Raw genomic sequence first — 12032 nt, 5'->3', positions numbered from 1 at the left:
TTTTCCTGTTCCTCTTTAATATCTCTCAGGAAGCTATTCTATTATCGTCATAAACTCAAACCAGCCAAGCCATGTTTTTCATAGCATTTCACCGTTGTTTTAATAGTTTATCGTGTACTAAATATTCCTCAGAGTTCCAAGAATAAATTTTAAAAATATTCTAGAAGTCGGCTGGACCAATTCGAGTTACGCTTAGCATAGTTGCGATTCATTTTTATTTATATAAAGTCGTTTTTTAATAACTAAAGATCGTACTAATAAATACTTAAAATTTTCTTAAAAACCCACTGACTTATCTATATAACACACTGTCACAGTGTGTTATATAGACGAATAATTTAGACCGAGCTAGAAACTGCATATAATCAAGACATTTAAAGAGAAATAAACACACATGTTGTACACTGATATTAAGTGTTCTTACCCCCTTATTTAAAGTAAAATCTCTGTTAACTATTCTTTAGTCTTACGTCTCATTCTATTAAAATTCCTTTGGGAATAAAACAAATTATTACCTAATTATAATTAATTATTGATTACTCAAGATGTCATGTGGAACATGGTGTAATGGTTGAAGCTTACAAACATTGTGTAGAACAAAAAACTTGGCGATTAAAAAGAGTGTTTATTGCCAGTTCTTCTCTTCCTTTCTACGCCCATGATTTGAGAACTGGCAGTAAATGTAAAATTAGAAGCATTTAATATATATATTTATTTTTTGACGTTCATAAGTGTACATTGTGTTACTATATGAATAAATGATTTTGACTATGACTTTGAGATGAGTAACACAATATACTATGAGTAAATGACGTGTGTTCTCTCTCTCGTGTATCTAAGTAAGATAGTGGTAATATTTATAATTCAAGTTTAAACTCAATCGCACCCAAACTAATATATAACAAAGTTTATAAAAATGTAACCTTGTGGTTTACAAAACGAGGTTATTTCAAAATTCCTGTTGTAAGCTTTAAAGTTTGAAAACTATTTGTGATATTTGCGAAATATTTCATATTGATGTCGCAAAGTTCAAGCTCAAGGGCTCTGTAAAATGCGGTACTTTTCTTATATACGGTAACAGAGTTTGCTTGTCGAGTTATCTTTAGAACAGCTATGTGAATATTTTAATACTTGCATTCAGTTTTCTTAGAGTTACCCAGTACATGAACAAAATTAGGATTCTGAAGAATTTTCTACTGTATTATATTTCCATGTTATAAAATTTTATTAATAATTAATTAACGAGAATTGTTACATTTTATATAATGAAAAAAATAAACGCCATTGATGATATAAATTATGGTATATTGTTACACTATGCTACCAGATTATCGTGATTCATATGCAATTTTTTTTTAATTGTCTTCTCTTGTTTATATGTTCCACTTCTTGGACTTCTTGCTTACCTTATCTAACTTTTTTTACAGAGGTTGGCTGGAAGAGATCGGTGAAAAGCGATAAGGCCGCCAGTTGCCCTCCTTTTCATTGAATTATATCATTTGTATTATATTTATGTACATGCAACGACGTGTTAATTAATAAAATAAATAATAACATTATTTATGTTAATACTGAAGACTACTTTTGTTATGTATAAACAATGTCACTATTCTAATTTAGTTTAACAAAAGTATTTTTTTATGTTAGCTTCCTGTATTTCATACATATAGAATGTTTGTTTGTGTAACTGTAACTAAATGTTTGGCAATATCCACTAATACCTCGGGTGCTTCTAACATTTCAGGATTTGCATAACGCTGTATCAGGACTTCAGTATTTTGGCTTCATCAGGTGCCGAAAGAGACCCAAATACCATCAAAGTTGTGAACTATTATATTAAATTCGTGATTTCAGTGTAAACAAACTGTTTATTTATAAATATACTAGCGGACCCGAAAGACGTCCTGTACAGTCAACTTAAATACAAAAAAAATCCTCAAATCCACTAGCAGACATTAAAAACATCATCAAAATAGCTTTAGATGTTTCAGGTAGATATAAACATAAAGATATCTATCTATTTTAATACAACATTTAACAAATAAAACGAAAAACTAGGTACCCATAGCTAATTATTTAGTATCGCGTTTAATTTAAATCGTAAACATTTAACCTTCGATACCGTTTGATAAATTGTAGCCGTATCAATAAAGTGCCATTAATTCAGAATAGCATTTCGTTTTCTACAGAAACACTATTTACAAAGGTAATGAAAAGTAGGCCCAAGCCCGTCGAACTTTTTAAGCAGACTTTAGGTGACAGGTAGTACCGGCCTATTACTGTAAACTAGGAAACAAGACGTTAACTCCCCTACTTTAGGGTAATATTAGGATATCGTTAGTGACTTCGCTCGATAAAACCTAATATTGTTTGTATATACTTGATTACTGGTCTAGTTACAGTGAGGTACGTCTGTAATTGTGTCAATTAAACGCGAGTTATAGTAGAATCTATATATCACTAAATAATATTAAAATATTTATCTCGGATACAAAATCCTACGGATTAATAGTTATAGAACGATACTACTTTTAGCTTTTTTACTTACTTAAGTGCTGTAGTCTATTGTTTTAAAATACCAGTTACGAATCGTAGATTATTCTATAGATAAAGCTTTATATAAAAAATCCGCATCGACGGCTGGCTCTGAATTTGATTGCCAAGAATAATAATTGTACTAGACGCAACGTCATACCTATAAGCCTTAAAAAGCATCTCTATGATGGAGTAGCATGAATAAATCATATGACAATATAATATAGTTTAATCAAAATTTTAATGGCAAAAAAAAACATTAGAAATGCGTTAGGTTAAGTAAGAGGTAATTTGTTTTCGCTACAAAAAAAGTCTAAAGGTAAGGAGAAATATTTTAGATTTAGATTTTTAATTAAGTAAATGCTATCATAGTTTATAACCTTAATTGAACCGTAGCTTCATCACCAGGGGATACAATTTATGTAAAAATAAAAAAAATAATGTCTAATCTAAATACTTTTAAATTTAATTCAAATAAAAACGGCATTAACTGTTCATATTTTTATTTTTGTTAAAACAAATACGCTTAACAAACAGTTGCGTTTGTCCTTTGCTGGTTGGGACGGCAGTGACGACTTTCAAACAAATTTAATTCCTGCAAAAGCGGGAAAGGGGCAATTTGAATCGTTGGAAAATGGGTTCCCGCGAGCTGCGTAACGGCTGAAGCGGCCAAATGGTTGTCAAAAGGCATATAATTGCCTGTTTTCGCTTTACCAAAAGTTCTACGCATCTGTTGTGCTTCCATTCCTAATTTGATTTGTTTATGAGTTCTAAGATGTACCAGAATGTCTTAGTTTCAAGTTTAAAAAAAAATGATTAAAATACGTTTAATTTAGAATGGATCCAAGACAATAAATTATTGCATTTAATATAAAAATAGTACCTAAATGTTATGTAGAACAAAATGAATAATAGATTTCCAAAGTCAATTTGTATGGAGGCTTCTATGTTTTAAATTTACACAGCAAAAAATGCACAAAGGTAGGTAAGACATTACTAGATAGCCTGTCCAAGTATGGTTAGTAAATATGACTCTTTAAACATTATAACAAGAGCATACAGATCTTACACGTGCTAAGTACCTAATATACGTTTTTAGTATCATATAATATAAGAATATCACAAGATCATGCTTCATTGATCTTGTCAAATAAATTAAAAAAAAATCCGACTTTATATACTGTAAGTATTATTTAACTATATTATAAATTCAGAAATGGGTACTTCAAAAGCGACAGAACCGATTTTGTAGGAACTTACACTTTTATCTAAGTTGGAACGTATATTAAATCAATAATTGATTTCCTACAAACTTGTGGACCTACATACGAAATTGAGCACACATTCTTGGAAGCCTGAATACATATTCAAATATGAAATTATAAAAATACCGGCTAAACTGATAACCTTCTTTTGAAGTCGGTTAACGTCCCACAGAATAGATAAATAAGTATTTTTAGGTGACTTAGAAACTTCTTTAGGCGCATGACTGTAAAATTTTAAAAATATACGCAATAAAAATAAACGGATAAAACGCAATTATAATATAATATGTGCAGCGATTTGTCGAAGAAAAGGAAGAGAGCCATTGAGGGGGAGTGAGAAAGGATGAACGTAGCATGAAGCAAATGGCCATGGAGCGAGAGTAGGGAGCAAGCAAGTTAGAAAGATCGAGAGAGAGAGTGAGATAGAGCGAACGTCGAATCACGCACAGTGCCATAGAGGGAGAGATGGGAGAGAGCTATAGTGAAAAATAGCAATCTTTAAAACTATGAAACTTGATACTAGTAAAATGTTTTTAGTAAAAATAATTCATTTCGGAGGCCAATACACATTTAGGTCCGCAAAGTCACCGAAGTGTGCGATTAAAAAAGTAAAAATAATTTAAAGTTTTATGAACGACAAAAATATTTAGGAATAACTGCACATCTTGTTAAAGGTAAACTAAACTATATTTAAAAGTTATGATAAAAAAAACCACCAGAGCCGAGTAAGATATTGTTTGTCCCTTTTGAGAAATAATCATAAAATATATTCTTAGACATAGACATAACATTTATTACTAAGGAATTTACACAAAATAATAATAATAAAAAAAAAATATGGCAAGATAAAAAAGGAATAAGGTACATTTTTAGTGTGTGTGTCTTGTGGTTATAACTGGCCCTGTTACAACCACAAAACACACACAACAGTTAGTTTTCACCTCAGACGCAAAAAAAAAACAGTGTAATAATAATAATAATAGTAAAAATTCACAGTATAAGTTAAGAAGTCTTGGAAGATTTGAGTGTAAAGGTATATAGTAAATAAGAAATAAAAAAAGGAATAATTGTGACTAAAACTACTAATATAAAACGCAGAATTTGTAACGCTTAACGCGCGAATTTTAAATTTTACCATAGTCAAACCGATAACACAATCTATTCCCATACACAGACGTCCACATTTTAAACCGGGTATTATTAGAACAGTATTTCGATGTATTCACTGTCAGCCAGATTAATTGTTTCATCAGGATACATAGTGCTTCGCAATATGCCCTAACTTATGTCGTGTATGTCACGAATAGTGCTGTGCATTCGGTCTGTCACACATTTATTACCCCGTGACGTAGTGATTTATAGATCCCTCGGATTAACTGCTGTACACTTGCAAAAGAAATATTAGAACCAATAACCGTATTTTGTAAGGATAAGTGAACAGAACATTTCATTGAAGAGGTTAAATACAAGTAAATACTCTGTGGCCGCAACACAAGGGCAATGCGCGGTGGTGCATTTATAATATCCCGAGGTACGATTTAAGCCGGTAAAACTGAATGCAATAAGAATATAATTGCAATGATCAAATAATTTCCAGTCTAGAGAAACAACCGTATTCAACGAAGAGCAATGGCTCTCGCATCGATCGCATTCGATCGTCGACCAACGGTCGCTCTCGGAGCGGCATGATCCCTTGACGTTGTGTAGACCATGAAGTGTTCAGATGATATGTTCTGATTAATGTCTGCTGCTTAGTTTTATCGTTGGACGTCAAGGCAAAATACGAAATACTACCCGTATCACCTCAACGTCCGTCCGTTCCACAACTGAGCGTTTCTTAAGGCAGTTTTTGCCGCGCACTACTATATGGAACCAGCTGCCTACTGAAGTGTTTCCGAATCAATTCGACTTAGGGATTTAAGAGCGTACCAATTATTAAAATGCCGGCAACCGACTTGCAAGCCTCTGGGAATGTGATTGTCCATGGCGGTATCACTAAACAGCAGATGAGCCTGTATGTCTGTCTTTCCTGCCTTTTTGTCTCCTGTTATAAAAAAAAAGAATATAATTCCAATCCAACTGCTGCACCTATAAGAGGATTTCAGTTCTTTAAATTGGTCACCTAACGACTGAACTTACACTATTCAAATAAAAATAAACAACTGCGTCATTTTTATCAAAAACTTTATTCAGAATAGTTTGGATACTGATTACGAAATGCTTTGAAACAAACGACCCTACCTTCGTTAAGTCTAGAAATTAAGTAATTTGCTGGCCTTGGGACAAACTCATTAATGTAACTCATTTTGATATGTTTATAGTAGTTGGAAGGGAGTAATTTAAGGTAGTAATAAAAAGAAATAGAGGCATCGTAAAATAGAACGTTTTATAACACTTCTCGTAGGTATATTTATTTATAGAAAAACAAAAATCTGTATTAAACATAACCACGAATAATAAAATATATAGTATGTGTTATATTAATATTGAATAATTTGACTGTTATTCACTTTCACAGGAATACTAATTTATATTATTTTCCAAAATACGGACGTATTGATGATACATGAAATGAAAAGTGAATTTTAATATACGATAACTAACTACTTTCTATTCTATAATCATAACAAAGTTCTGTGCTCAATGCACACTGCACAGCGCTAGACATGTAAGGCAGTCGATTGTATATCAATATAAAAGTGAATAATTACTATTTTATAGAGTAATTTTTAAAATAGAGCGTGTAAACATAGGTACGTTTATAAAATATCATCGATTGTTTGAGGAACTCGTTTATTTCTTCTTTTATTATCTCTCCATTACTTGTGGTTGACTGTCAGTCTCATGAAGCAGCAATTTTTTTATTATACCTATTCTGATGAAAATGTCGTGTTGCAATATCTCATTGATATTGATGATTATCAATACTTAATGAAAAAATGACGACCTTTGTCAGAAGAAAAATAAAAACAAATGTACAAATGCCACACCAATTATTATTTGAATTTAATTACAATTTTAAGCTAAGTAATATTACGCGGAGTGGCCACTGCCATACATACCAATTTACATACAATTCATTTCCGTAATTCTTTGTATGGCTTGTGAAGTAATTGACAAGTGTATTATCTAGAATACTTTATGAATAGTATATGGATTCTCGTAACGTTCCATGAATAGAATAATACTCGCTCATTTGTCTGTATGAAAACCAGCTTTCTATACCTTCTAAGATAAACATTTTGTTTCGTCGCAAATTGAACTCAATGCTGGATTAAACAGAAAACTTGTTTATAAATAAGAAATCATTATAAATAACCTGTTAAAATTTTTTTTTGTCTTTTCCCATCACTACCTGACTATACAACCTCTTTTGCGATACAGTCTTAGTGGAATTCGAACTGTGTCATAATGACCAATGTTTCCCTTGTATTTTAATGATTTGTTTTTCGATATTCCGTGAATAAATTACGTCATTAAAGAATCGTTGACGTCCGCGATTCAAATATCAAAACAATTATATTTCATTATATTATGGTTAAAGTTCTGTCTATAACCAAATGTCACAGGGATTAACAGTTTATTCGGCATTTGAATAATATTCGCAGATCCCTTTTTGGTGGCATTTTGTTTTATGCGGTAGCTCGTTACTGGCGGCGACCGCGCGTGAAGTTACGGCCGCACCGCGCCACGAACGCATTCGAGCCAACATTTCCTACACTCCATGATAGTTCACGGATTTATGCCTTGCAAATGAACACCGCAGTCCCTAAAGGCGCTCTAATAATGGCAAAATCATTTCCGACTTAGTGGTACGTGAAGATCATTCGTAGGGTTACGTTTGAATCAGTATTCATTACGCGAGATAGGTCTGTCTAGACAAAACATAGAATATCTTTTTACTATATTGCACGCAGTATGGATCGTGCTACTGTTATTATTAAATATTGATACGAATATTTCCTCATACAGCTTCCTGGAAGTGATCGCCTTCTTCTCAATAAAATTGCCCCTTGTCCTCCTATTGATATCTTATTTGCATCTATTATTATGTGTTCCATTAAATCTTTAGTTCAATACACACAGACACACCACGTGAGACGTTATATCACTTCCGTTCCAATCATAATCGAACGCAACGTTTCGTCTTGGGTCTCATAAATCCAGGATGGTGAGAATTTAGTTTCAAAGGCTGGCAATGCACTCCCGAGCACTCTGGCATTGAGAGTGTCCATGGGCACTTAACATCAGGTAAGCCTGTCCATTTGCCCTCAAATATAAAAAATATATAACATATTTTAACGTAAGACGAAAGATGTTGCGTTTCGTATTATTCTGATTAGTCAACAGCATCTCTAGTCATTTCGTTTTTATCGTAACCCCGTAAAGCGGTTTAGCAATTTGTCAACCTAAGTATACTTTATAAAGTGCATTTACATGTCAACTTTATGTAAGCACACAACATATAAGATCCAGTTTTGAATACAATACATAATACGAATATAACGTGCCTTACGGAGCGTTACCCCGAGGCAACGCATCGCACTCGGACAACATTTACCTCATATTTCTCACAGCGATTTCAGAAAACAATGGACTTCAGTTTCAAATAACAAATCTAAATCGGATTTCTATTGAAGTTTAATGAATTATTTGCTTTCAGAATAAGAGAGTTACTGAAATAATAATCTTAAAGCCTAGTAGTAGTAAAGAGAAAGAGACATACTACTACTTATACTAGCATTATCATGTGCTAAGTCAACGGTCCTCTCTCAATACTACGGTAGGAAGGTCTGTAGGTGTAAGAACCAACAATATTGTTTTAACAATAAATTAACGTATATCAAAATACAAAAACCACAAACAATACCAAAAAAATTGCTACAGGGAATTGGCTTAACTGCCATATCGACTGCACTGTTTCAATAGATATGGCAGTTAAGGTGTTTCCAAGTTGTTACCTTCGACCGAATGCTCTTTTGAATGTAGGTACCGTATGTTTCAAAACACATTTTACTAGTACAACACGTTTTACTAGTACAACACGTTTTACTAGTACAACACGTTTTACTAGTACAACACGTTTTACTAGTACAACACGTCTTACTAGTACAACACGTTTTATTAGTACAACACGTTTTACTGGTACAACACGTTTTACTAGTATTGTTGCCTCAACTTAGAGTACTGGCTCATGTCATCACTTTAAAAACTTCCGATACTTTATATCCAACAGATTCGCATCATTAACACAACAATAAAAAATTCTTAGCTAAGTAAATTCTGTGAAAACATGTTTTATATAATTTTATATATATATATATAAGAAAGATATTGCATTAAGAGCTCTACGTACTTACAGTGTAAAAGAAGGCATGAAAACCTGGAAGAATTTACAACAAAAAATCATTTTTTTTTTGTATTCATCAAATTTTTTGTTAATGCAATCTTAAAACATCCAACAATATAAAGCTTTACTTATTTAATAAGATTTTAAATTGTCTTAAAATAAACACAATCAAAGCAGATACTAATAATGTCTACGTCCAGTAGATGAAAGTCTGTAATAATATTTACTCAAGAATTTATTAGTCGTGGGATAAGCTACAGAACTAAATGATATTATGTTTATTAACTGTGGCTCGCTGACATATTCGAAGAACTTGTTCTAATTTAGGTCATTTTATAATGACTTCAAAAAAATCAAAGGTGAAGTTATTAATTAGACGCGTATTTTTTTTTAATTAATTGGGTCGTATAATTCTGCGGTTAACTCTTTAAGTTATTCCTCCACAAAACCACTTTTTTTAAGTTTTGTAAATCAAAGTATTTTATGAAACTGTAAATATAGTTTTTAATTGTATTTTCTTTGATATTCTGTTTAGGGCGTTTTTACATATTATTTATTATATTATGACCTTATGATACGTAGCACAGATTTAGTAAATTATTGAAAGATAGTTTAACATTTCCAGTGACAATAAAAATGTTTTGGGGAAAAAGGGAATGTGCCATACCTCCATACCATCATACATAATACAAGTATTTTGTTACCATTTGTACTCTTAAAATAAGAGATATATTTTATTTTTACTTTAAGAAATATATTTATAAAATTAATTTATATAGATCAGGCAAACTAAAACACTTAAATATACAAGGCTCATGGGATCTAAACAAGCCGTCTATTTGCAAAATAGGGCTCACTAAATCTATTTCCTTTTTTCATTTCCCTGGATCCCATTCGTGGACTCAGTCCCTTGTCAAAGAGAAACATTCCTGTCTTATCAAATCAATTATACTTATTGTGCTTTTACTGGTCAAATAAAAAGGGATATGTAAAATTTTCAAAATTATATCTCCTACAGAAATAAGTATGTTTTTATTATATTATAGTCCAAAAAATATATTAATCATACTAAAGTTTATGCAAATAATAACTGTAACAGAATCAGAGAATCACAATGTACTAATTAAATTTATTTCATCGTACTTCTGATCTTATTGCGTATTGTAATTAACGCTTTGTTAGCATAGATAGTAGTTGTGTAGAAAGTTTTATTTATGTATCTAAACATTATATAATTATTAATATTTTAAGCATATGCAAAATTTGCTATCGACTGCGACGTTGTGTCGTGTTACTCATATTTTTAAGTTTAACATGCTGACATTTTTCATGCAACCGTCTATCCCTTTGAGGAAAAAATTCTGTAAAAGCGACCGTCCTTAGTGGATATTTACACTATCAAATGCGTCAGTTCCTAATTTCAAGCCGCGCGCGCTTCTATAGTTTAAGCATAAGTTTGTTTGTAAATAGTTAGACAACAATTATATATGTGGGACCATTGGCGCTGGTATCGGCTGCCATTGTCATTATACGAGTATGTCACAGAGCTTGTAAATTAACAACGTCAAAGCCAGATTCGTATGTGTGTGTGTAGTGTGGACTCAATTTCCGCACTTAGATGTTGTGCCGTAAAGTCCTGGCTAACTAAGGCAGCCTTGCTCATTCAAGAAGCTCAGAAGTCTCCTGGGAAGCCACAGCCACGCATTCCAAGACTACTTGGAACTGTGACTTACTCCTCTACGCTGAAACAGCCGCAGCACAAGAGACTGTCTGTCGCGTCTAGGACACAGAGATATTTAATAAGGAGACAGTGACTCGTAATTGATCCTGTCTTGTTTTAAGATTAATTCTGTTGGGGCTTAGAAGTCGCTTCGTTTCAAGCGGGTTTACCAAGTTTTATCCAGGTTCGCACTTGCGAGAAGGGCAAGGGAAGAAGTAAGTATGAAACTAATGGTGTTGAAACGTTATGATAATTTTAAGTGATCACTCACACATATGGTGACTATTTAACAATAAGTAACTCAATTCATAACATGGAATATTTAACAGAATTTGAAATCCAAATTACTAACTGAAGTTTTGTCATAAAGTTGTAGAATAATTGAAAATATTTATTAATACAAACCAAACAGTTTTATCGAAGTACAGTCACCGGTGAATGAAATTATTCAGCTGCAAACATATTGGGAAATCACACAGGGACTAATTTAGTCGATTTGCAGATTTGTAAACATAATAATGTATGCGTAAATAGGTGCATAATCTTTCAATGATTCTTTTGTTTAATCATTTATTGCCAGGTTTAATATATAACAAAGTAAATATGGTTTAATATGTTCCAGTGGGAGAAAGACACATTTTTGTGTCAGTATTATATAGGAAGCAGGCTTCTGTGTCTAATAACTACCAAATTCAACACACTGAATCGGTCACCTAATAGTAATAAGGCATCGTAGTATTAAAGAAAATGTATTATTTTTAGATTCAAAAATGGTGATTTCAGATCCATTTAAGTCCATAAAATAAATTAATAAATGTTTTTTATTTCATACTAGTTGACCCGGCAAACGTTTGTTTTGCCATGTATATTATTTCTAGGAAACATTTTTTTAGTTCAATAAAAATAACTATCTACAATAATAATAAAAAGGGGTTGATCGTAGATGGGTGAAAATTCGGGGTTGTATGTATTTGTTGTATGGTGTATCATAAAAAAAAACAAAAACATTTAGGAGTGGGACCACCCTTAACATTTAGGGGGATGAAAAATAGATAGTAGCCGATTCTCACTCTTACTGAATATGCATAAAATTTTTCAAAAGAATCAGTCGAGCCGTTTCGGAGGAGTATGGGAACGAACATTGTGACACGAGAATTTTATA

The 12032-nt window shown here is 32.2% G+C and overlaps 1 protein-coding gene across 1 annotated transcript in view; it reads right to left on the bottom strand.

Moving 5' to 3' along the window:
* LOC125063562 (lachesin-like) overlaps positions 1-12032 on the bottom strand; it is a 76945-nt gene that overhangs the window by 17740 nt on the left and 47173 nt on the right. The window lies entirely within an intron of this gene.

The sequence above is a fragment of the Pieris napi genome, chromosome 3 (assembly GCF_905475465.1).
Source record: "Pieris napi chromosome 3, ilPieNapi1.2, whole genome shotgun sequence".
In the NCBI taxonomy this organism is placed as follows: Eukaryota; Metazoa; Arthropoda; class Insecta; order Lepidoptera; family Pieridae; genus Pieris; species Pieris napi.
The sequence above is the reverse complement of the archived record's forward strand: the minus strand, read 5'-3'. Positions and strand labels throughout refer to the sequence as shown.